The following is a 25583-nucleotide window of genomic DNA, read 5'->3' on the forward strand; positions in this document are numbered from 1 at the left end:
TTATTTCTACTTTGAGATCTAGAAAATGGATAGAGGTCCGGCTATGCGTCTCTGTGAATGTCAGGAAATGATTTTGATTGTTCAACTATGACATGGAGGCCAGATCTGGTTCATTTCCCTGAAAACTCATAAGGACATCGTCAATGTACCTTGACCATAGGTCCATTTGAGCAGTCCAAGGATTGTGTTGCAATAGATGGTTCTTTCCTCGAACTCGGCAACATATAAATTCGCCAGGCTCTGCGCAAACGTGGCCCCCATTGCAGTGCCTGATATTTGTTCGAAGAAGGTTTTTTCGTACAAGAAATAGTTCCTTGTTAGTGCAATTTCCGCTAATTGTATAGTCAAATTTGATTGGTGTGTCCAGGAGTGGGTTCGTCTCTCTGAGGACCTTCTCAACTACTTGCAGTGTCGCCATTTGTGGAATCTTGGCATACAATTATTCAATATCTAGGGTCCCTAGTAGCTGTCGTTCTGTATCAAAAGGTCGATCCTTCAGTAGGTGCAGCACAGCAGTGGTGTCTTTCAGATAAGATCTCATCTTGCATACTCTTGGTCTTAGGAAGAAGTCGACGAATTCCGACAAAGGTTCCAGGTTGGAGCCAATACCTGATACGATGGGCCTTTCTGGGATTGGTGTTTTTCTTTTATGCACTTTGGGTAGTTCATAGAAGGCCAGTCTTCTTGGTGTCTTGGGATTGAGGAAGTCATATTCTTTTGCACCGATGTGCCCTTCCGCTATGGCTTCTTCTAAAATGGGTGTGATCAGTTGGTGGATGTCTTCAGTTGGGTCTCTTCCCAGCTGTCTGTAACTAAAGGGATCTTCCAGCAGAGTTAGTACCATTCTGTTGTAATCTTCTGCATCTAAAATGACCCCCTTTGTCTGCTGGTTTTAAAACGATTTGGTCGTTATCAGTCAGTGTACGGAGTGCCATCTTCTCTTTTTGAAAAGTTGTTAAATGTCTCAGTTGTTAAATGTGAGCTCACAGAGAAGACAGTTGATTTATTTAATTATGCCTTGACCACAATCTAGCAACAGCCAGAGGTGATGTGACCCAATCAGACCCAGAATGTATTGTTTTGTTTGTACTTTGAATTTTGACGTGAATACAATCTTGCTTTGGTTAGAAGTGATCCAACATAGTCACCTAATTCGTTGACCTATCGGCTACAAATCACATCTTCAATAGATGCAATGATGCATCAAATGCTTAAACTAACATGATTCAGAAACCTATATCAATTCTGTTCTAATTATATATGTACCATGGTTGACAGATTACATATCCTTATATGAAAGTAATAAGGAATGTTGTAGAACCAATAGCCTTACAACTCGCAGCGAGTTGGTTTGTTTACAACAATGACGTCATGGACATCATACGTGATGGCGTCATCACAACGCTATCACGTCCCTATTTATAGCAGCCATTTTGGCAGCCTAAATAGCGTCTCATACCAGCAAAAGGTCAGCAATTACTCATTCCTATGATAACTATTATGCAGAAATGCAGCGAATAAGCAACATGTGTATTATTCTTGTATACAGATTCAAACCTAATGAATATTCACATAGAATGTTTTCTGAACATCTTAGCGATTATGGACTTTTGTATTAATAAAAAGTAGAACTGTTGTTCAAAATCAGTCACTGAAAGGAATTGGAAGATATGAGACAAAATCAAGTTATAACTGTACATTGCACTAAAAAACTTCTAAGTATGAATTAGAGGTGGAAAGACCATGTGCAATGAGATCAATTTGATAAATAGGAAATTTTGGGTACAATGACTGATGTTATATCACATGTCTAAAACCAAATTATTTGATGTTTTTTGTAGAAATGATTTGAATTATGTCCATGATGAAGAGAAGGAATATCTTGAAAACACGTTGGCCTAAAGAATAAACACGATTTGTATTAAATGAAAAACTATTTTCTAAAATGGAATTTGTGACAAGCAATTACTGACAATTAACAATTGAAGTGTACAACAGGACTAGATTAACTGTCCATCTAAAGGCATTATTCTATTTGGCTTTATTTTTTTAGCCTTTAGATGGTGTGCAGGGTACGGGAGTTCCCTTATACAGGAACTTTTTCTTGCTCGGTATCAGTTTTTCAACCCATGTGCCAGGCTTGACTTTTTCTCCTTTGCACCTCAAATCAGACTACGATAATCAAAAAAATATATAATATCTTACACCCACTAGGATCCACTTTAACTAAGAGTGCAGGGTATAAACGTTCTGGATTCCTTTTGCAGAATTAACAAACGGTCTGGTTATCAGCCAAACCCCATTAAAAATAAAGTGATTGATTACTGATTTCTTTTTTACTGCCTTGATTGTAGAAGGTAAGGAAATATGTTTTGTGAGATGCCTGGTGTAATAGTGATGGTTAGGCACCTTAGATATAAGGGAGTTGACAATATGGCCCTTAGGTTTACTTTCTGTTGATTCACAGGGCATATCGCAATCTTTCCGGACAATAGAACTACTCTCTAAAGGATGACTTTGGAAGCACCTTCTTAACTTTGAGAGCATCTAGGAGCATGCGTACAGGTAACGTGGGTATGTGGATATTGCGGCACCATTCGATGGGGTGTATTATTACCATAATACATTGATTCCCTATTGTTACATGGCATCTTGGGAAAACCTTTTTTCTTATTTTGACCTCCTGCTGTTTTAGCAGGCATTTGAATTTGGAAGGCGTTTTGGAGCATTTGCTCAACTGAAATGTATGAAAAGTAATGTTGATTTTACCTAACCTGGGCCATAACATTTTGGGCAGAAGCGCTGTTTGGTCTATAATGAATACAATAGAGTGACTGGTGAGGGTTTGTAATGGTGGTGGCCTTAGTGGAATGCAACACTGAAACAATGATTTGTATGTTTAAGTACACAAAGATGAGCACTGGTCTTGGTGGTGTTGCTTGCAAGTGCAATCTAGCATTTGGAAGTTAATGACTAATGGCAGTTTTGTATGTGCATTTTTATCACCCTCAACCCCTTTAACCCATGTTGGGTACCTAGTATGCGGAATCCACATTTGGGTACAATCTTCATTTTGAAATGTGATCCCATGTACATTTGGTAACATATCAATTTATATTTCTTATGTTTATGTTCTTGATCGATGTTTCTGTACTGCTCTCAATTGAGTCATATCCCATTCTGACTCCATATGTAAGGGAAGAATGGTGCCACAAGTAGACACTGACACAAGATTCCAAGTTTCAAAACCTTTATTTTTATATTTTGAATGGTGGGTTCGGAGAACTCCTTGCTTGCCCGAATACTACAATGGGAGTAATCTCAACCATAAACCAAAGAAAACGCATATTCCTGGTCAGTCTTGTTAAAATAATACTCGCTACTGAGGATATTGAGAGGATTTTCAAGACTTTGTGATACGAGCCAGCGTGTGGAAGCCCCGCCCCCTTGTGAACTCACTACTATTTCAGACAGAGTGCGCATGCTTTCTGGCAAGCACCCTTTCTGGAAGTAGCTTTTTGAAGTAGCTGTTTGCTGGGAGACAACGCTACTCGCTACTGAGGATATTGAGAGGATTTTCAAGACTTTGTGATACGGTACGGCGCTGCACCTGCTACTACGTCTGTGTGTTCTACATGATTTTGATGCCATTTGTAAACAGGCATTGGTATTTATATGCATCATATGCATATAATGGACACTCTGTAATTCTTGTATCTATCTTTTACAGCCGGCGTGTGGAAGTCCCGCCCCTTGTGACCTCGCTACTATTTCAGACAGAGTGCGTGCGCTTTCTGGAAGTAGCTTTTTGAGGTAGCTGTTTGCTGTTCGCTGGTGCGTGAGCAGCGTGGAGGGTGTAAGAGGTGGAAAGCAAACTATAGCTAACTAAAATTACAATACGTGGTAAGGCAATTTGTTAGTGTGGAAAGTACTGTCTACTCAAATGTATGTCAAGTGAAAAGTGAATACTATTGTTCTAATTAATGGAACTACGGTCGGGCGCTAAAGCGTGGGGAGATAGTGAAAATAAAATTAAAGTACAAAGTGATCCTTGGATATAGACATGATAAAAAGACCAGGCAGAACATGTAAACGTAAAGTTATCTCTAAACCCGGGCTGCTACCAGAAGGAAAATTAGCTAAGATGACATTCTTATTTAATAAGATTGAAACTAATGTCTCTTTCTCCCCCGATGACGACTTCTGACAAAGAAAACAGTTAAATGTTAAAATTGCCTTGTATTGACACGAAATTGCTATCTTTAGTCTTGCAAGATCCAGATTATATGAATGAAGCGAAAACGAGTTCTATGGCCTCAACGAATGAATGTTGTGCGATTACTATATGGGAGAAACAAAACCAATACTATCTAAATGCGTATCACGACGCTAGGCGGAATAATCTCCTCCAGGAGATGTCGAGAACTCCAGTAATTAACCCGGATACTCCTCCGTTGAATGTACTTGACACTAATGAACCTGATACTGGGTCTCTAAACATGACAAATACAGGACATGTCTTAGGCCCCTTGATCCATCCAATAAAGTGGCTGAGATGTCTCCGAGACATGGTGAAGATAGCAGGATTATTGTTGACCCCATTACAGGGCTATTAATATGTACTGAGGAACTGGCTGGCACTGGTGAACCACTAGATTGTTTACCAGCCTTGCAATCAAATTGTAACAGTTCCCTGGTTAGTAATACACCTGCATCTAATAATGCAAGCTTTGTGGCGATGGATACAGAAGAACTGTTTGAGGCGCTAGAGAAAGTTTTGACTGATCTAGTAGCAAAGCATGATAACATTGAACGAAAGCTGGATGTTCATTCTGTTCTACTTCATAAAAGTATAAATAGAGGAAGGAAATGTTTTAAAGAAGTTGGAGTCACCACTGATGTGATATTACCATCTATTGGTCTCTCAGTGATATCTGATATACTAGTGAAACAAGATAATAACTTGTGTAATAACCCCTTTAAAATAATAAACAGCCTATGCAAAAAAAAAAGTAATGCCTGCCCCGCTCTAAGATAATAAATGGGTGAAGGGATATGGATTGGGTCAAAAGAAAATCAGTGTAAAAAACAAATGTCAGTGTGGCTGAGCAGCCGTCTCTCCCTATGTTTTACAGCATGTGGTAAGGTGGCGCACTTGGCTTGGGTGACGCATTCTGGCTCCAGACACACGGATGCAGTTGAAAGATCGTGAACCAGGGTCCACTTGGCCTACCACGACCAAGTTCCTTTCTTTGGCAGTTCACAAAAATTACCACAGTTCGCAAACACGACTCAGCTTCTTCTCCAGAAGTACAATTTCACCCAGGTCTCCCTCTGCCGGGCTCAGACCTTTATATCACAGTTCAAGGGGTTCCCTTCCCCAAAGTTTGAGTCACATTCACTAGGCTCCCCTCCGTTGGGCTCAAGCCTGCCTGTGACTTTTCACAATGTTCACCAGGGTCTCCCTCTGCCGGGCTTGAAACTTTATATCACAGTACATGGCGTTCCCTTCGCCAAGCTTTGTATCACTTTCACGAGGTTCCCCTCTGTCAGACGCAAGCTTAATTTTTACCTTTTCTCCTGTCAAAGACTTTTGAATGTGCAAAGATTTTTCTAAGACCTCTGCATGACCACTTCGACCTTTCTTCTCATTGGCTTTTCCCCTTCTAACACAAAAAGTTCTTGATAAATTATAGTTTTGCAAACATAAAAAAAGAAAGTTCAAGAAAATCTTCACCAAATGACACTTTCTTGCAATGCCTTCTGGTACTTCCATTTTTCACTATCTGGCTCCCCTCAGTCGGGCGCACGCCTTGCTTCTCACTTTCTCCATGTATTTCTTGTCTGCACGATGATTGTACCGCTTCTTGCGGTATGACCACTTTGCTACTTGGTATCGCGCTACGCCTTTAACCAGGAACAAGAGTCTTTAATCTCTTTCCTTATGGCTGGCGTCCTAAGCGCAACCTTCACTTGCCACTTTATTTGGTGCTACAATCTTCGTTTCACACGGACTGGTCTTTCGGGGCATTCACTTCACTCACCGGCTGTGTGAACTCCTTGGATTTGATCGTGGCTCGGTTCCTGGAGTCAAGGTTTGAAGTTCACAGCTGAGGTCTTGCCTCCCCAACTCTGTCGTTCTCCAGGAGGGTGTCTGAGAATGTGAAAACACTATGCCAGCCTTCTCTTTCTTTTCAATCGGCCTTGCATCCGCAACCTTCATGATCCCGGGGAGGTGAAAACCTCTCACACGGAGGTTCAGAGTTGCTCTCCCCCTTGCTTATGTCCCTCTGTCTGTAGTCCTGCTCCACCTCGTTTGCCGCGGCCCTGGAAGTACTGCTTCATTCTGTGTCTCACCTTGCTCAGAGTTTGCCCTCATCCTCCACCTTTTATTTGTGTGGGGAGAGTTAATGTGTGTCAGATGTATGCAATTGAGATCAATTGCTTTACTTTGCATGACCATATTAACGGGACATGTCAAGTGCAACGTATGAGTGTCAATCTTTTTCCTCTTAGACCTCCTCTTCCTCGGCTCAGTATTTGTGTAGGAAGGGGGGTTGGGGGAAATGGGATGTTTGGAATAACATAAAAAATAGGATGGGATCGGGTTATTGGAAAGGGAGGGATACCACGTCTCGCCATTAGATGCCTCACCCCCACTCCTGAGGACTCCTCACCCAGGTGATCGTCCCGCACTGGTCCACTCCCAGGGTCTGAATCCAAAGGCAATGGCTGTGCCCTGGCCTCCTGAGCAAGAGACTCCTGGGGACTAGACGGTGAGACACCCTCTGGTTTCTCACAATTATTATGGAAATGTGTCGCCCTGAAGAAGATCTACTGTTAGAGGTCAAAACATGTGTTGGCTATCCTGGCTACCCATTAAAAAGAACATTTGTACCAACTATTTAGGGTTTATTGATGAGTTCTATGACTACAACTGGATATAAGAGAATCTGTACACGGCTATTATATTTTTTTCTTTTTGGTCATAATTTAACCAAATAGGGGGTTAGCGCTTTGGTCACACACCTTTTGTGTGCTTACTGTTTGAGGTGACTTGGGGCTATTGTCACTTGGTGGAACCACTGCAGGCTCAATACCCCTTGCTCTAATAAAAAGAGAAATAAGATTTGCAATCGGAAAGTTTATCGAAAAGGCGTATCCTTGGCTTGATGAGGTAGAAGCCCACATATCTATCGCTGAAATGCCAGGTCACATTCCTTCTGCACAAGACCACAGGCAACCTCCGACATGTTTCGGCCTCATTGGGCATAGCTTCCATCTCTAGCCACAGCAGGCTTCGGACCCACTGATGGGATAGCATTCCACTTTGGGTGACAAATGCAATGCTGGAAGAACAATGGCTGAAATACTTAAGTCATACTGTAGTTGCCCACCTTTTGAATGTGTGGCAGCTGAAAAACGATTGTGTGGAGGTTTCCCCAGAGTAATGTCTTGGGTTATTCTTCAGTTTTGGAAATGTCATTCCGATTGGGGCCGGTGTACCCAGACGTGGATGCTAAGCCTGCTGGGACTAACCACCCATATAGAGCTATATTGTAACTCCAATGTTGCTATAAAATGGCAGGCAAAGGGATTCTAGTTTGTGGTTTTGTGCAGAAAGGAGGTGGCCTAGCAGTTTTAATTTACATATGGTCTTTTTAATGCTGTGGCAGATAGAAAACAATGCAAAATAGACTAATGCACACCTAGGTTTCAGAAATAAGTAAACCTGGTTTTAAGGCGTTAGACGGTACAAGAGAATTACAACCCTGGTACTGGGTTGAGTACAACTAGCATAGACAAGAAGTGACCACAGTCAGTGGAACACTCTCGCCTCCCGCACACCTATTGCTACTGGATACCAGTCACTACTACAAGCATTTTAGACCTTTTACAGGAATGTCCCTTGTAAGGAGCAACAGTTCTATTTCTGAACATACAGATCCAATTTAGTACAGTGTGATTGATTAATCTACGTGTATAAGCACATTTTATGAGACTCATTTTGTTTTTCTCATGGTTCAATATGTAATCCTTCACCTGGTGCGGATCTGAACCCAGCTGTTTCTAAGCAACTATATATAATACACTTCGGTCCATCACAGGTGAGGTCCTTATTAGGCTGTGCTGCTAAACATTGGGCTGTGCATGCAAGAACTCTGGAACAGATTGGAGCCCCAGGCTGACAATTCTGGCCAGGGTAGGAAGACCTTGTATTCAGTGCTGCAGATGAGATTTTGAGGTGGGAGTATTTTACTGCCTATTTTTTTAAAACGTTGGGAGTAAAATGATTTTTTAGGTAGTAAACATGTAAGTCCAATTCCCAATGGGAGTATTTTATAAGCGAGTCAAAATGGTTCCTAGTGATTCCATCGACAGCCAAACCATCGGCAACCATACCATTGACAAAAAAACATCGAATGCATTGTTTGTTTTTTTTTAAATAAAAAATTGGGGGATTCTCCAACCCCCCTTTTTTTAAAACATTAAAACACATTTTACTAAACTAAACCCTTCACCATTTAAAAAAATGCATTCACTGTTTTTTTCGATGCATTATTTTCAATGGTATGGTCTGTCGATGCTTTGGATTCGATGCACTGACCAGATACCAGTCAAAATATGTTTTAACTGGAAAACGGAAATGTTTTTGTAATAATGATTTCTTTGCACCTAGTTATTCATGCACATTAAAAGATGCATGTTTATGTCTTCCGCTTAGGCAATAATCGCAATTTCTTCCTGTGGTACTACCATTCATTGCTGGTCCAAACAGATCCATGGAGCATAAGGTCATATGTGCCTGTTTCTCTTTTTTTGTAGGGAGTAATTGTACTCCCCATTCTAATTATTGGGGAGCATTTGCCTATTTTAGGGAGTAAAAGTGGCTGATACACCCCTTACCTGTAGGGCTGTTTGCATTTCATCTCAGCCAGCACGTATATCATTGACACGTTTACTCTGAAGCCTTTACTAATGGGGCTTCCAGATCATTCCTCTACAGGACCTCACCTGTGATAGACGGGAGTGTATCATTTATAGTTGCTTATAAACCGCTTGGACTGCTGGGTTTCAGATCCACCCCAGGTGAAGGATTCCATGTTGAACCAAGGGAAAACCAAAATGAGTGTTCTAGAATGTGCTTATAAACGTAGAAATAATCAACCACACTGTACTAAATTTGGATCTGTGTGATCCAATTGTAGATTTCTAAATTGAAGAATAGAAAAAATAGAAGAGAAACGCAAGAAAAAAGGGATGGAATCGTCCTGAAACGCGTACAGCTGACAAAAATGATCTTGTTAAAAATATCTTGCTGTTATTGTATGTATGCAAATCAACTGCTCCTCTGGACTTTGTCCACATGGGACCCAGAAAAAACAGAAAAATATATATATTTTTCTACTGTAAAGAGGTGTATGTGAACATTTTTTGAACATTTTAAAGAGTTATGTGAAATATAGCTACTGCTCCTTACCAGGGCCATTCCTGTAAAATGTCTAGAATACATATAGTAGTGACTGATATCCAGTTGCAAAAGGTGTACGAGAGACGCGAGTGTTCCACTGATTGTGGTCACTTATTTTCTGTCCAGATAAAAAAAGATGGTCTGAAGTGTTTCCCAGAGCAATGCTAGTGGTTACAATTCATTCTACACCGTCGAACTACCACTCTTCACTTTTGAAAATCAGTACATTATTCACCAGAATAAAGCACATCTAACTACTTTAGTTAAGACAGAGTTAAGATGATCCAATTCATCCCAACCAAAGCCAGGAAATGAGGAGCTTGTAGAAAGAGATGACCGTCTGAACCAGTGCCTTACGTGGCAAGGGAACACAAGCCAGGGCTCATGGCCTAACAGCAGGTGTGGTGTGGGTCGTTTGTCGGCTTGTTATGCCTCAACACCCTGATGAGCCCCTGCTTAATGGGCTACAGGCACCCCCGCCAGGCAGCCCTTTGCAGAGATCAGCACCCTTTCCCCGCTGGGGGAGAGGGTGCTGATATCTACATCTTTTAACTAAAGGGATGCTTGGCGGGGGACAGCGCCACATGTTTTTCACCCCTCGCCATGCATTCCTTTAGCTAAGAGAGGCCTGGTGAGGGACAGCAGCCTCATTGGCTGAAAATGTGAGGCTGCGGGAAGCCGAGGCATTTATTCCTAAAACCTGAAGCTCCCGCAAATGAGCAGGAGCCTCAGGCTTTAGACAAAAAGGTATTGTCTGCCTACAGCCTGACAATTTCTTCAGTAATGGTGGCCCCGGCGCACAGGCATCTCTTGGTTAAAGGGGTGCCTTGCAGGTGACGGCGCCACCATTATGAAGAAATTGCCTTTTTTTTTCTAAAGCCTGAAGCGCTCACCCATGAGTGGCAGAGGTCTGCAGGGGAAATTAGGCGGCCCCAGCAAGTCTCTGTCTCCGGACCATATTTCTCAGCCTGCTGGGGCTCAGCCCTATCTAGGCCCAGCCAGCCCTGGCACACTTAAAGCCTTGGTCTGAACTCTGGGCCCCACTACCACTTGTTGAGTCCCCACATGATGTAATTTTTGATCTCATTGTTCCCTGCTCTGATCTTATGTATGTGCTCATGTGGTATGTAAAGGGGAGGGGCGGGGGCTGGAGCCGAGTGAAGATCGTTTATAGCCCTTACTTTCTCCTCTAACTTGCCAGTAAGTTCACAGAACGTTCTCCTCTAGCTCACCAGTAAGTTCACAGAACGTTCTCCTCTAGCTCGCCAGAAGTTCGCAGAACGTTCGCGCCTAGCTCACCAGTAAGTTCACAGAACGTTCTCCTCTAGCTCGCCAGAAGTTCACAGAACGTTCTCCTCTAGCTAGCCAGAAGTTCACAGAACGTTCTCCTCTAGCTCACCAGTAAGTTCACAGAACGTTCTCCTCTAGCTCGCCAGAAGTTCGCAGAACTTTCTCCTCTAGCTCGCCAGTAAGTTCACAGGACGTTCTCCTCTAGCTTGCCAGGAAGTTCGCATAATTTCAGATCTGTTTTGCATTTGGAGGCAGTAGCTTCACCGGTATATATAATTGGGGCTTGGAGCTAACCCGCAAAAGTTATTTTAGCCGAAAGGAATTCCTCAGGCAGATAAGCATATGGCGTCCATATAAACAGGCATGTGCAAAGCCAATGGTTTTTACTGTCCAATGTCAAGTTCAGCCACAAATGCCCCTATGTACTTTGTGCCATGTTTATAGGACGGCAATAACGTTTCCACCATTAGCAGTACTAAGAGTCCTTAAAGTACTTGCCACAAATCAGGCATACACTTCAAACACAACAAGCATTGGCAAAGCCTAGAGTTGTGGTTTTTGTGTGGGGTAAGGGTATCCATTTTGCCAGAGACTACCACAGTGGTGGTACGCAATAGCTGGAAAACGGTGTAAGCACCTAGCCATATGATAGCCGTTCCTATCTAATGGCTATGCACAACCCAGAGCTGTTGGCATTGTCAATGCTGGTTTTCAATAGAACTTTAGTGAAAGGAGCAGATCTGAAGACATATACACTGCTTATAAATCAAGTGCCTTACTTGGTTAAGCATCTTCTGTTACACCAGCAGCACATTTACAGCTTTAATGAAGCTGTTCAATCTCAGAAGACTGTATTGAAATAACACTGAGAGACCAATATACAGCACACAGCTTGATTGTACTGCTTGATAGAGCTACCTCAAAGAGATCCCAGTAGGATGTGTTTTGGGTGGGGAGGACGAAGGGTGTGTTGGCATGGGGATTAGCCTGGCCAGTCAACGGATGGTTAAATCCCAAACCGCACACACTAGTAGTATGTGTGTCCCTCCTCAACGCTCGCAGTCTGTGTAGCGCTGTGCCGGAAGCTGGGGGCACAAAAGGCCGTGCAGGAAAGCATGCTGTCAGGGCCGCGGCATGGGCAGTGTATGCCGCCGCCCCAGGCCCTGCGTTCTTTGGGGCCCCGCAGCCCCCAGCTGCAGAGAGTATATGAAATAATTCAGGGCCTGCCTGCTTCCAGGCACAGGGCTCTTGTCTTAGCGAGGCCCCACTTTCAGCTCCCACTCCCCGGTGACTCTCTTCTAAAGACACATATCCACTCCGCCCACCTCCCCAGCAGCCCATCGCAGCCGTGGGACTTCGCTTTAGCAGAGCATTTAAAGTGGAAGCCTTTTTTAAGTAATGATCGATTCAAGAACCATTGTTTTGGACAAGGCGTTCAAAAGGGTATTTTATTTTGAAAGCCCACCCAAAAAATGTTTGCTGCCTAAATCATGTCTCATTTCTACGGATTCTGGAAAGGATCAGAGGGCAAACAGGTTGTGATGCTTTTGCAGGTATTCCAATGACCAGACTCAAGAGTTCGTTCTCCCTGGTCCTTTGCTGATTTTTCTGGGTACAAGTTGAGGGTGAGAGTACATGTGGGTTGACAGCTTCCACCCACTTTTTTTTTTTCTCCCAGTCTGTATGCCATCCCCCTTTGGTGTTTCTGGGGCTGGAATGCAAATAATGCTTGTTTGCTCAAGTGTTCATCCACCAGGATTTCAACCCAGGTCCTCAAGTTCTCTGGCCACACACTTACCCACAATTCCACACGAAGTGTCTTCAAAGCATGTCTTGTAATGGTGTTTTGCTTTTAATGAAATATTTCAATATAGATGTTTTGAAAAGGGTGCACCTTTTATAGTTTGCCAGCAGCGTAATAGGAAAATTGCCTCTCCCCTTCTCTGCCTTTCCCCTTTTTTCTGCTGACGAGGTTTCGAGACAAGTCCGATCTATGAAAGTCTCGTCAAAACAGGTCCACCCCTGTTCCTCCAAAACTATCAAGGACCACATCGACTCCTTGGCTCCTGCCCTTGCTGACTTCTGCAACCACTCCTTCGCCTCTGGAGTATTCCCATCCCCTCTCAAGCTGTCCCTTGTGCATCCCCTTCTTAAGAAACCCTCTTCCGACCCTTCCTGCCCAGCTAACTATCGCCCAATCCCTATCACTCCCTTCCTGGGCAAGCTCCTGGAGAAACTGTCCATCTCCCAGCTTAATCTCCATGCTGAATCTGTTGGTAGCCTTCATGACCATCAGTTTGGCTTCAGAGCCGCCAGAAGCACGGAAACTGCTCTCCTGAACATCCGTGAGGATCTACTCTCGAACCTTGACTCTAACATTCCATGTGTTCTCATTTTGCTCGATCTCTCTTCTGCCTTTGACACTGTCAACCATACCATCCTGCTCAACCGTCTCCGTGATAACCTGGGTATCACTGGTCAGGCTCTGGCTTGGCTGACCTCTTTCCTCTCAAATCGACCCTCCCAGGTACAACTGGGGTCTTTCCTCTCTGACATCTTTTTCTCTACCTGTAGTGTCCCCAGTGTTCTAACCTCTCTCCCTTGCTGTTCAACAAGTATCTGGCACTTCTTGCTCACCGCATCGCCGCTCTCTGTCCCTACTTTCAGTGCTACGCGGATGATACCCAGCTCATTTTCAGGCTACCCTCGGCCTCCTCTTCTCCTTCCCTCATCTCTGACTGTCTTTCTGATATCCAGGAATGGTGTGCCGCCAACGACCTCTGCCTTAATGCCAGTAAGACTGAGATTCTACTCATCGGCACACCCACTCCCTCCTTCCCTGCAGCTCTCTGGCTGGCCTCACTTGGCCCTCTTCCTGCTCCTACCTGCAAGGCAAAAAACCTCGGGGTCATCTTCGACTCCACACTCTCCTTCTCTCCTCACATTTCTGACGTTTCTAAGAAGTCACACTACCAGCTGCACCTCCTCATAGGTATCCTTCCTTTCCTCTCCTTCCCCCAGAAGCTCACTGTCTCCAGAGCCCTGGTTCTCTCGAAGCTGGACTACTGTAACAGCCTCTATCTAAATCTGCCTGCCTCTACTCTCCGCCCGCTGCAAATCATCCAGAACAGGACTGCGAAACTTGTCCTTGGCCTCAAGCCCAGGGACTGTATCTCTCCAGGACTGAAAACGCTACACTGCGTCCCTGTGGCTGCGAGGATAAAGTTCAAAACCCTCTGCATTGTCCACAAGGCCTTCTGGGGCCTTGGGCCAAAATACCTTCAACTCTCTCTTCCTAAATATCTTCCTTCTCGAGCTCTTCGCTCATCCGCCTCCAACTCCCTCAGGGTCAGCCGCTTCTCCAAGCAACGAGTTGGGGGGAGAGCTCTCTCCGCAGCAGGGGCCTCCCTCTGGAACAGCCTTCCTGCCTCCCTGAAACTTGAGGAGAACCATCTTGGTTCCGGAATCACCTCAAAACCTTCCTCTTTGCTTCTGATTTCTCTTCCCCCTCTCCCCTGCTAAATCACTGAAACTGTACTGAATCAGCAACTGGGCCACTCACCAATCTCGGTCCTTGGCCCAGCCACTCTCCCCTGCACTGCCTCCCTGGCAACCCCTGCACTGCGGGACTGTCTCTGTACCCCTTCCCAGCACTTGTCTACACTCATACTGCACTTGCCACCAGCTGGCCCTTACTATTTATCTTGTATTTTACTAATCACTTTGTACTGCACTTTCCCCTCTCCCTTTCCCCCTTGCACTTATTCCCGTCCCCTCTACCCATGCACTTGCGCGATCTGAATGACACCCGGCCTAGTAGGATCGTTTGTCTGTCTCCCCTTGTTCCCCCCCTCTCTACCTCGTCGCGCCTTGAAACACTTGTGTATAGGCGCGTTACAAATGCCATATCATATCATATCACATATCATTATCATATCTGGTCATTTTTCGGTTATTGACGATTCATTTTTTTAAAGACACTGCTCATTTGTATTGTAAATGTTCATCTATTAGGGACGGGCCGCTGAATTTAATGTGCGTATTTCGTGTATGTTAATGAGTCCGGCCTAGCCCACTTTTTTGGGTCGCGATACCTATTGATACTTGCAAACCCGCGGAATTGCTTACTGTGACTGCTTTAATACACTCCCAGTAAATCGGTTTTGCCTCGATTGCTCAGATAAGTTATATTAACAGTTAAAATTCATACACTGACCGTCAGTTTATTTGATTCCGACGAATATTAAAGACTAACTTTGTGACATAATTTTCTGCAATTCAAATAAGGGGGCCCCACGTATATTTTGCCACCCAGGGCCCTGCAAATCCTATGGCTGGCCCTACGTTCTGTGCCCCGGCCATCCAGCGCCGCTCTGTGCCGTTAGTGAGCAGGAAAAGCAGAGCCAAGGGAGTGGGAGGAGGAGGGCAGAGGGGGCCGTATAGTGGTGAGTGGTTGGGGTAGAGCAAATCACACGGTCTTGTGAAACCTGGACCTCTGCGGCTCTTGCCATTAACTTGACCGCAAAGGTAAGCAGTTGTAGCCAGCACTGCAGAGGGGGAACCCTGCAGCTCGAAAGCGGGGGCCAGTAGCGTGTGCCCCAAGGGGGGCATGATAAGGAGAGGGGTTGGGTAAAATAGCTGGCAGTAGCACAGCCAAAGTCAGGGAAAAACAAACGTACACCAGCCCCTCCCTCTCCTCCCCCATCCCCTCAGACTCCTGGAGCCAGGCAGGATGAGGGGCAAGGTGGGAGCAACACTTTGGTCAGGCCAGTGAAGAAGTGCAAAGTACCCCAGGGCACACAGGAAACATCAGGTAACAAGAAAAGAAAGTGCGAAATGCCATAGGTGCCAGCTGGCCGGGGGCCGGGCACAGCCACCACACAGGCAGACAAAGCCCATGGCCAGCCCCAGGGACAATATAAGGAGCTGCATTGGCAGCTAAAAATCACAAATCTGTCTGGAACTCCGCACGGAGCACCAAACAAGTACCTTGCTTACGTAGCATACTTTTTCTTTTTCTGGAAACCCTCCCACCCAGGAAAAAGGGAGAGAAGAAGGAGAATAGAGAACAGGGGCCCGTATGGGGCCCACACAGTCGTGGGACCAAGAGGGCAACACGGGCCTCAGGGGCTAACCTCGGGACCTCGTGCCCAAAAGTACACATTATGTTTTTGGTTATTATAATTAATTGTTTTGGTTATTACTACATAGTGATGTACAATAAAAAAACATGGCCTTTTTATTGCCAACACTCAACCAATGTTTCGTGTGGTACATGAGGGAATGTTTGGGTTCCAACTGCTTTCTTTGGGTCTACCGGTTATGACTACGGCACATGCAGAATGTTTGCTTTTCCGCAAATCACCATGCCAGAACCCTGCAAAAAGGCATGAGTGCAGAGATTACAGTCTGAACCCCTGGGTCTAAAATGCCATGTGTGCAGTCGGCGATGGCAAGCACTTGGGTTTTAAAGGACATGCTGCAAGCGCTTGCTGAAGGGCAGGTCTGGCGTAAATCCCCGAATCCGAAAGGAATCTTCTTTCACCCCAAGTTTATGAAAGGGCTGCTGAGGCTGGCAATGGCTACACTGCATGCCTTATGTAAAGCACGCGGGAGTGGGTGTTTCAGACGCATAGGCAGATCTCCCCCTTGAAGCTTTGTGTGGTCCGCTTGCTTCGGCACAGGGCTGCAGTGCCTCCTTTATGCACTCAGATTGCAAAGCTCCCTAACGAGCCAGCCCCGCCCAGTGTGGGGTTTCCAACATCTTATGGGGTTTGCAAACTCGGCCTAATAGGGTCATGTCCCTGCAGGCCGCACTGTCTGGTGGGGTGCCGAGGGAAGCCGGAGAAATGAGGCTGGTAGGAAGTGGATGCATATGCCTTGTGTTTTCTTTGGTTTTGGTTTTGGTAAGGTTGGCATGGTGGATTGTGATGGTGGGGGATTACTTCACAGCTACTGGGTAGAATGCTTGGCATTCTAATTTCTCAGCAATGTAATACAACAGTCAATCAATTTAAACTTTTAAATGTTGCCAATAGTAAATTAATACAATCAATCTAGTCTAAATCTCCAATTTAATTTGAGTGTTGCCAATTGGTATCCCCATCTTAACTAGATTCCTTAAAAGCAGCATATATGTTAAAATAGTGGTGGAGAAATTCACTTTCTGTACTATAAAACCAATAGAACTTACATTCACTATTTTAAGATTCCATTTTTCCTTTATGTGTTGGGGACACGAGGACATGCGTGGAGTTTGTGAGTTGGGCTAGTCACCTGAGCACTTCCAGTTCTGTGCACTGTTTAGTTCTTCCAGCCTGGAATATCTTGTCTTGATTTTCATTCTGTGCAGTGAAGAGAAATGTAGGGCCTGTATCATCCTTTTCCAATCGATTTTGTCCTCCCGCGGATTCCTCATCTTTGATATATTCATATCCGCTTTGTAGTCTTGGAAAAAAATTCAAACGCAGAGGGCCTTGTGCAGAATCAAGCCGATGTCCCTCGACAATTACCATTCCAGCATCCGGACGTGATGTAGATGATAGTGTAAATAGCACGCACCACACCCGTTGCTTCAGTTCAATTGTTCTGCATGCACAGCACACTCTCAAAACGGTTCAACCTGCCTCGGTGATTCTCTTCGACTAACATCGTAATTCTTTGTGATTCTTCACGAAAACAGGCTTTAAGAGATGTTGGTACTGGGACTTGAAGATGTCAATCACTGATCCACACTGGATTTGTCTCTGGTGCCTCGGGAAAGAACATGAAGTAATTGAATGCGGCTCCTGCCAATCTATGACCAGTAAGGCCTTGAAGGAGAGAAGGTCAAAGCTCACCCTTGGTTGGACGGTTTCCAGGTCTCTGTCTTCCACACCTTCAAAGAGAAAATGTCCTGAAGGCAGAAGTTACACCGGAGACCAGTCTCCAGAAAGGCCCAAAAGCACTTTAAGCATTCCAAACGATCGAGACCCAGGATCGGTTTGCGCTACTCTTCATCGTCACAGAAGAAGTCAAAGAAACAACGGCATCGCCCCAACGGTCGAATGGGAAATGTTAAGTGAAAAAATGATTCAAGTATTCTCGAAGGCAGAACCTCCTGGTCCCTTGAAAGATATTCCTGTACACTGTGGAATGTAATTTCCTAAGCTGCAGAAAACATTCCTGAAGATGAGATGCGTTCAATAACCTCATTAATGAAGGTAAAGAGGCCTCTTGTCAATACCTTCTTGTCAGGCCTAGATGTGTCCGACTGCATCGGATGCTGGGCTCGAGCACGGTGATCAGGAGATTTGCTTGGCTATGCAAGTCTGAGTTTGCCCCGTTGTCCAGTCAAGACTCATGGATATGACCAGCCTATTTGGGCCAAAGGAGGACAACAGTCTAGAAAAGCTACAAGCTTCAAAGGCTGCAGCAAAAGCTTTGGGGCAGACATCCATCAGCCACAACACCCACTTTTGCAGACTTCGATCAGAGTGTTCCTTTAGTTATTACTCCTCTTTTGGTCAAAGAGGAAGAGGTCAAGGTACCCAGAACCAAGGACAAAGGAGGTTCCCACGGGCGTCCGAGGGTCAATGGCAATTTCCTGCCTGTCCTCCAGCTCTTTCCTCTTGTTTCTGTGAGTGGGACACTTCAACCCACTGGTGTTAGGGAGGGTGGGCAATGGAGACCAAGGTTCAGAACTTGTTTCTGCATCTAGACTTGCTGCTTCCACCCTCTCTGGTTGCTGTCGCTGGCATCCTTAACTATTAGTATTAGGGTTCAGACATCTCACTGCCCAACCCGATTGGTGGGGGCTTTCTCTCATGCTGCGTAGCTTTCTTGAGGAAGAACGGCCAGCCATGTCCCTCCACTACTGCTTCTACTCCAGACCTGGGATAGTCTTTCTTCCTCCTTCTCTGGTGCAAAGCAGACCGCCACGATGAAGGGTTGCCACGGGCGTGCCCCGTCAGCTGTGCCGTCCTCTAGAGGGACCTGCAGTTCTTGCAGGTCTGAAGTTTAGCATCTTGCTCCATGTTGGTTATGATAAAGAAGATTGCATTTTCATGGCTGGTGCTCCCTCCATATTGTGTTATCTTGATTTTGCGCTTTTTGTGTAATTATCATTCTCGGGTGCCTTCTTCCTTTAGGTGTTGTTAATCCCCTCTGAGCAAAATTCATTTGAATTCTTAGAGGAATGAGGAATAGCCCTCCTTTGCTGTACTCCATCCCCTCTGTCTAGCGAACATCTTGTTATTCAGAGTCCGAGGCCGACCAGAGTGATATGGTGCCTTTGGGGTGTTTTAATCAGTCAGTACTATTGTTGAACAAGTGGCTGTCCTACCATTGCACATCTTAAACAGTAAGGCTCATGTGTGTCCAAGAACCAGTACAGTTATTAAAAGCGAGTTCGAAATGCTGGCAAGGTGTGAGCTCGGTGCTAGGGAATGTGGATGGGCGTGATGGTCAAGACGTTGGCTGGCATATGGCCCGCGACCCTCGCGGTTGAGCGTTTATTGCTATATCAGAGGATGGTACCTCTTTTCAGATCAGTCTCCTGTTGCCTGGCAGATAGCAGCTTATGATAGAAAGTAGCAAGAGCAACACCCTGCACGTGCCGTTGCCTCTCTAGCCATATCGAACAGGCGGTGGTGCACTTATCGCTTTTCCTGCACCATTAGGTGGAACCATGAAGCCAGCTGCGTGTCAAAGGAAGGGCCTGTGCTCCACACCGGCGAACAATGCCCAGTTTCATTTATCATCCACAGTTGTTATGAAAATCTAATCCCCAGCACCTGTTCCATCCAGCAAGGGCACTTGCTGAAGGTTTTTGACCAGCTGTAAATAGCAGTGCGTCGACGGCACCAACCACTGGTGAAGGCCTGTGCTCCCCACCTAATCGGAGGGCGGCTTTCTTGGTGTAATGGATTAGAATCCTTGATCAATCGCTTTCGTGCTTTGCCACTTGAATGTCTGTCCTACTTTAGCAAGATGGCATTTCCCCTGCCAACCAGAATATAAAGCAAAGTGTTAGGCTATTTCCACAATGACTCTTAATCTTGCAACATATGTACTGTTTACCCTGCTGCCTGTCATTACTACCTAACTGACTTTTACTTGTACTATCACCCATGACCATGTGTCTGGCAACCTACCTCTTACAACAGATGCACTGTTTACTTTTCTGCCTGTCATTACTATCTGACTGTACTTCACACTGTATTTTGTATTGCCCTTTGTAACCTTGTAAGCTGAAAATATCCTTGTTCCTGCGCCCTGATACCCTCGGGTCTGGTGCGCATTATAAATAAATCAACTCTTAATGCCTTTGCTCAGAGTTCTTAAAGATCATGATTTGGTGCTTAACTAGCACTTTATTGCTTGGTCTAGACGCACTGTATGCTGTTTAGTGCTCCCTCCACTCTCTTTCAGCCTAGAGTTCCAGTGGTCCCCAGAAAGTCTCTTTTTGAGGGTAGGGGTGGCTCACACCCTCCAACGTAGGACTTGTGTGCCTCTTAAGGAAAGAGGAGTCAACTTTTTGCCTAAAATCTTTTATTTAAATTTTGCAAGACATAACGCACACACTAATGAGAGCACTTTTTAGTGGTTACATAAGTCCTAGGAATTCTCACTAACAAGCTAATTACCCAGCTCGAAGATAAGCATGTATCGACTTTGGAAAGGATGAGAGGCCTACAGTACTCGGCGAGCACTCCAGCCTGTTACCTGAAGCCCACTCTGCTACTTAAGCCCACTCTGCTACTTTACCAATGGCTAGTAGGCGGGAACAGGGCATTTATCCGCTTTGGAAAGTATGAGAGGCCTTCTGTAGCGGCAGGCACTACATCCTGTTACCTGAAGCCGACTCTGCTAGTTTACCAATGGCTAGTAGGTGGGAACCGGGCATTTATCAGCTTTGGAAAGTATGAGAGGCCTACTGTAGCGTCAGGCACTACAGCCTGTTACCTGAAGCCCACTCTGCTACTTTACCAATGGCTAGTAGGCGGGACCAGGCATTTATCAGCTTTGGAAAGGATGAGAGGCCTACTGTAGCGGCAGGCACTACAGCCTGTTACCTGAAGCCCACTCTGCTACTTTACCAATGGCTAGTAGGCGGGAACCAGGCATTTATCAGCTTTGGAAAGGATGAAAGGCCTACTGTAGCGGCAGGCACTACAGCCTGTTACCTGAAGCCCACTCTGCTACTTTACCAGTGGCTAGTAGGCGGGAACCGGGCATTTATCAGCTTTGGAAAGGATGAGAGGCCTTCTGTAGCGGCAGGCCCTACAGCCTGTTACCTGAAGCCCACTCTGCTAGTTTACCAGTGGCTAGTAGGTGGGAACCGGGCATTTATCAGCTTTGGAAAAGATGAGAGGCCTACTGTAGCGGCAGGCACTACAGCCTGTTACCTGAATCCCACTCTGCTAGTTTACCAGTGGCTAGTAGGCGGGAACCAGGCATTTATCAGCTTTGGAAAGGATGAGAGGCCTACTGTAGCGGCAGGCCCTACAGCCTGTTACCTGAAGCCCACTCTGCTAGTTTACCAGTGGCTAGTAGGCGGGAACCAGGCATTTATCAGCTTTGGAAAGGATGAGAGGCCTACTGTAGCGGCAGGCCCTACAGCCTGTTACCTGAAGCCCACTCTGCTAGTTTACCAGTGGCTAGTAGGCGGGAAGCAGGCATTTATCATCTTTGGAAAGGATGAGAAGCCTACTGTAGCGGCAGGCCCTACAGCCTGTTACCTGAAGCCCACTCTGCTAGTTTACCAGTGGCTAGTAGGCGGGAACCAGGCATTTATCAGTTTTGGAAAGGATGAGAAGCCTACTGTAGCGGCAGGCACTACAGCCTGTTACCTGAAGCCCACTCTGCTACTTTACCAGTGGCTAGTAGGCGGGAACCAGGCATTTATCAGCTTTGGAAAGGATGAGAGGCCTACAGGCCCTATAGCCTGTTACATGAAGCCCACTCTGCTACTTTACCAATGGCTAGTAGGCGAGAACCAGGCATTTATCAGCTTTGGAAAGGATGAGAGGCCTACTGTAGCGGCAGGCCCTACAGCCTGTTACCTGAAGCCCACTCTGCTACTTTACCAATGGCTAGTAGTCGGGAACCATCACAGTCAACCAATACATTTCTACTTCAGAACGCAGAACAAGACTGAGGAATGATGGCTGGGTGGAAGGTTAGGAATGACTCCTAATCACTTGTGTACGAGCACGATAGAAATAAAATATCAATCCTACCCAGAGCAACCCTCCAAACCAACACTGTGCAGCGCGTTGCAGACCTGGCCTGGTCCTAGCCCAGAAGTGCTGGCTGACAGTTTTTTAGCACACACACACAACCCCAGAAGAGTTTGGGTTTTGTTAGGCGCCAGACATGTGGTGTAGCTTGGCCCTCTGGGCCCAGCAAGCTCGGGGGCCACGTCGGGGCCAGAACAGAGACTGCATGTATTTATAGGGCAATCGTAGGTCGTTCACGCAGGGTAAAGCGATGTGGGCAAGAGTCAAGTCAAATCTAGTGCCAAGAATCAAAGAGCGAGAGGAGGCGGTGGCACACTGTTATGCCATGAAACGCGCCATCCCTTTAACCCAACAAAGGGTGGGCCTCCAACAATCGGCAGGCCCACGACAGGCGTCACATGGCACAGTCTCAATGCCGCTTCTCTGGAGGCAGGCGCCAGTGCTGGTCCTGGAGTGGCCGGTATCCAGCCCGGGCCAGGTCGCTGCTGCCTTCTGCCTACCAATCAGCAGCCAATCCGTGCCACTTTGCCAGTCATGGCAGCGGCTTAGCCTCGTTCATGGCGCATGTATGTCCAGGACCCTGAATAATAACATACTGTCAGCACTGTCACAAAATATTGTACCCCTTAATCACTGTAGGCATTGTTGCGCCGTGCTGAGCACAACTAATGCTAAACGCGGTGAGATATGGTTTTGTGATGTTGCAAGTGCGAACCTCGTTGTGGTCCGCGGATGCGCATTAGCAATAAAAAACGTCCGTGCGGGCAGTTGCCGCCGGGACGCCGAAAGGCACTCGGGCGCGTCCCGTGTCTCTCTGTGTGAGTGCGTGTCAGCGTGCGTGTGTGCGGGGTGGCCCGAGGCACGTGCTTGCCCACAACATCTGGCGATGAGGCGGGATGCAACCAGAGCGTTCTGCTAACATAACGCTGCTCGCATACGGCAGCAACGTCATACCGGAGCATTCCCCAAATCCAGCGCGAGCAAAGCGGATGGGTTTCTACGCAGGACACGTGGCAGTAGCGGCCTGAGAAGGTGCTTGTGCGCTGCTCACGTTTCACAGAAACTACAGCGAACACATTTTTGGAATCCTGACAGTTCTCGACATCCAAGAGAACTGTCCTTCAAGCTGTGGTAATTGGAGGGGTCCACGGCCACGCTGATCACCACCACGCAGTGGCCCGAGGTACGTCTACCGTCTGATAAAGTCAGGTTAGCAGCCTCTAAATCCTGAGGAGGTGCCAGTGCGACCTGTGAACATGGCGGAGAGTGACGAAGATGCAGGGACAGCGCAGGTGGCGGTAAGGAGGAGACAACGGGGATCTATCTCTACTACCCATGCAAGAATTCGACACGTCGGGCCCACCCTCAAAATTGGGCCCAAGATGGCTGCTGTGGATAAGAAAGTTGGACATGTACTTCACTGTAACAGGAGAAACTAATGATGACGCAAAAAGGGCAACTCTACTGTACTCGGCAGGCATGGACGTATTTACGAGTCCCTTAACCTGCAAGTAGTCACCTATGATGCGGTTAAGACTGCCTTAAAGAATCATTTTATTCCGCTGTCCAACGTCGACTATGAGAGGTTCCTGTTCAACAGTGAAAAACAGCGGGAAGAAGAGTCGCTTGATCAATTCTGCGCTCGCCTAAGACAAATGGCCACGACGTGCAGATGGGACAACGAGGAGGCCATGATTAGAAATCAAGTTATCCAAGGCTGTGGCTCAGGAAAACTCTGCAGACCGGTGTTAAGAGAGCCAGGGTGGACTCTGACACAGATCCTGGACAGCGGGAGAATATATGAACTGGCAGAATCGAGGGGTGCCACAATGGACGCAGCGGTGCGTCCCAGCAGGTCAGAAGAGGCATTTGCAGTCGGGAGGCAGCCCTTGTTAAAGAATAAGTGGAGCCAAAAACGCCAGGAAGCAAGTCCAACGCTTGGAGTGGCGTCCATTTGTCAATATTGCGGATATGATTTGCCGCACTCAGAAGAATGTCCCGCCAAATCCAGATCCTGCGGCAGATGCAATGGACTCGGACACTATGCCTGGATGTGCCGCGCTCCTGCGCCGGTGGCTACTCAAAGGGGTCCGGCCAGGTTGTTTGGCAGTGGGTCGAGGGGGCAAAAGAGCATTGCAACAGTCGAACAGGATATGCAGCGGCTGAACATGGCCGAGGAGGAAGAAGAGGAGGAAGAGGTGTTCTTCATTTCGAGCATAGCTACAGGGGCAAGGAAAAAGAGGCAGCCCAAACGCATCGTGGACATTCAAGGGGTCCCTACACAAGTGATGATTGACACGGGAGCCTCAGTGTGTGTACTGGCCTCAGATCATTACCAGTCGATCCCGGGACCACCACCATTGGATGTCTCGAGGGCAAAGATCTTCACGTTCGGCAGCGACACGCCGCTCCCCATCAAGGGCGTCTTCGTGGCGCCCGTTTCAAAGGGCCGCAAATCCATAAAAGCACGATTTTTCGTCACTGACGTGAGCCCCCACTCCCTGCTTAGCTGCGCGGCGTCGGAGGCATTGGAACTGGTGCACTTTGCATTCGCAGTCTATCAAGCGGACATTGAGCAGTTAGTGGCCAGATTCGCAGGCATTTTTGAAGGAGTGGGAAAGCTGAGAGCTCCTCCCGTGCGCCTCCACATTGACGACACCATCAGGCCTACGGCTCTCAAACATCGACGGATCCCGTTCCTTCTACGGGAGCATGTGGAGGAGGAACTTCGCTCACTGGTCCGAATGGACATCATCGAAAGGGTGGAAGGCCCAACGCCCTGGGTCTCGCCCATAGTGGTGGCCCCCAAACCAAAACAGCCGGGGGCGGTGCGCATTTGTGTCGATATGCGCCTCCCGAATGCGGCCATCAAAAGGGAGAGACACATTACACCCACCCTCGATGATATTATTGGTGAACTGCAAGGGGCGAGAGTTTTTTCGAAGTTAGACCTGAGGGCGGGCTATCATCAGCTCAAGCTCACGTTATATCACGACGTTTACGATGCATGATGGCCTCTTTCAGTTTAAGCGCCTGAGTTTTGGCATTTCGTCTGCTGCAGAAGTATTTCAAAATACCATCAGGGGGGCGCTGGCAGGACTGAAAGGTGTCTTGAATATGAGCAAGGACATTTTGGTATTTGCAGACTCAGAGGCAGAACACATGAAGAGATTGGAATGCACGCTGAAGAGGCTAGAAGATCTGGGGCTTACCCTACACCGTTAAAAATTTGAGTTTTTCAAAGACAGAATTGGGTTTTTTGGCTTCATCTTTCATGCCAGCGGCGTGTCGCCCGATCCTGCAAAGATCAAGGACATTCGGGAGGCAGCAGCACCCCAGTCCCCAACGGAGGTAAGCAGTTTCTTGGGGATGGTGAACTACTGTGGGCGCTTCATTAAGGGTTTGGCCTCCTTGTCGGAACCCCTCGGAGCGCTGACCAAGAATGACGCTGTCTGGGTGTGGGAAAGGAAAGAGCAAGAGGCATTTCAAGTCATCAAGAACGCCCTGTCCGACGGAGACACCATGGCGTACTTCGACCCCACCGCTGAGTCCGAGATCGTTGTGGACGCCAGCCCGGTGGGTGTAGGTGCAGTGTTGAT

General features: G+C 46.7%; 1 protein-coding gene across 16 annotated transcripts in view; it reads left to right on the forward strand.

Annotated features, from left to right (window-relative positions):
- Positions 1-25583, forward strand: part of KLC1 (kinesin light chain 1) — a 469931-nt gene that overhangs the window by 98866 nt on the left and 345482 nt on the right. The window contains exon 1 of one of the 16 annotated variants that reach the window (XM_069638164.1): positions 3756-3903. The exons of the other annotated variants lie outside the window; for them this stretch is intronic. The gene's annotated coding sequence lies outside the window, so the exon portion shown is untranslated. Of the gene's footprint in view, positions 1-3755; positions 3904-25583 lie in introns of those variants that run through there. 16 annotated transcript variants of the gene reach the window in all.

Source organism: Ambystoma mexicanum, chromosome 14 (genome assembly GCF_040938575.1).
Source record: "Ambystoma mexicanum isolate Mex_15411 chromosome 14, UKY_AmexF1_1, whole genome shotgun sequence".
Lineage (NCBI taxonomy): Eukaryota > Metazoa > Chordata > Amphibia > Caudata > Ambystomatidae > Ambystoma > Ambystoma mexicanum.